The 1,167-nt window shown below is 36.8% G+C and overlaps 1 non-coding gene across 1 annotated transcript; it reads left to right on the top strand.

The window, feature by feature from the left end:
* Positions 1-385: 385 nt before the first annotated feature.
* On the top strand, positions 386-457 carry TRNAC-GCA (transfer RNA cysteine (anticodon GCA)). The gene has a single exon. It is a non-coding gene; the product is annotated as a tRNA-Cys (tRNA).
* Positions 458-1,167: the final 710 nt, after the last annotated feature.

Genomic DNA, 1,167 nt, shown 5'->3' with positions numbered 1-1,167 from the left:
TCTCAAGTGCACATGGAACATTCTCCAGGATAGTCCACATCTTGGGTCACAAACCAAACCTCAGTAAATTTAAGAAAATTGAAGTCGTTTTAAGCATCTTCTTCAACCACAATGCTATGAGACTAGATATCAAATACAAGAAAAAAACTGTAAGAAACACAAACACATGGAGATTAAACAACACATTTCTAAATAACCAACAGGTTACTGAAGAAATCAAAAGGGAAATCAAAAAATTTCCAGAAGCAAATGACAATGAAAACACAACTCAAAACCTATGGGATGCAGCAAAAGCAGTTCTAAGAGGGAAGTTTATAGCAACACAATCCTACCTCAAGAAACAAAAACATCAAATAGACAACCTAACTTTACACCACCAGGGGCTTCCCTGGTGGCTCAGATGGTAAAGCATCTGCCTGCAATGCAGGAGACCCGGGTTCGATTCCTGGCTCGGGAAGATCCCCTGGAGAAGGAAATGGCAATCCACTCCAACACTCTTGCCTGGAAAATCCAATGGATGGAGGAGCCTGATAGGCTACAGTCCATGGGGTCGCAAAGAGTGGGGTACGACTGAGCGACTTCACTTTCCTTAACTTTACACCTAAAACAACTGGAAAAAGATGAACAGAAAAACCCCAAATTATTAGAAGGAAAGAAATCATAAAGATCTGAGCAGAAATAAATGAAAAAGAAATGAAAGAAACAGTAGTAAAGATTAATAAAACTAAAAGGTAGTTCTTTCAGAAGATAAACAAAATTGACAAACCTTTAGCCAGACTCATCAAGAAAAGAAGAAGAAGAAAAAAATAAAAAAAAAGAAAAGAAGAAGAATCAAATCAACAAAATTAGAAATTAAAAAGAGGTTACAACAGACAATGAAGAAATACAAAGGATTATAAGACACTATGATGAACAAGTACATGGCAACAAAATGGATAACCTGGAAGAAATGGACAGATTCTTAGAAAAGTTCCATCTTCCAAGACTGAACCAGGAAGAAATAGAAATTATGAACAACCCAATTACAAGCACTGAAATTGAAGCTGTGATCAAAAGTCTGCCCAAAACCAAAAGCCCAGGACCAGATGGCTTCACAGGAGAATTCTATCAAACATCTAGAGAAGAGCTAATGTCTAACCTTCTCAAACTCTTTCAAAAAATTTCAGA

This window comes from Bos taurus, chromosome 5 (assembly GCF_002263795.3).
Source record: "Bos taurus isolate L1 Dominette 01449 registration number 42190680 breed Hereford chromosome 5, ARS-UCD2.0, whole genome shotgun sequence".
Taxonomy (NCBI): Eukaryota; Metazoa; Chordata; class Mammalia; order Artiodactyla; family Bovidae; genus Bos; species Bos taurus.
Note: the sequence above shows the minus strand (reverse complement) of the source record. Positions and strands in the feature narration are given on the sequence as shown.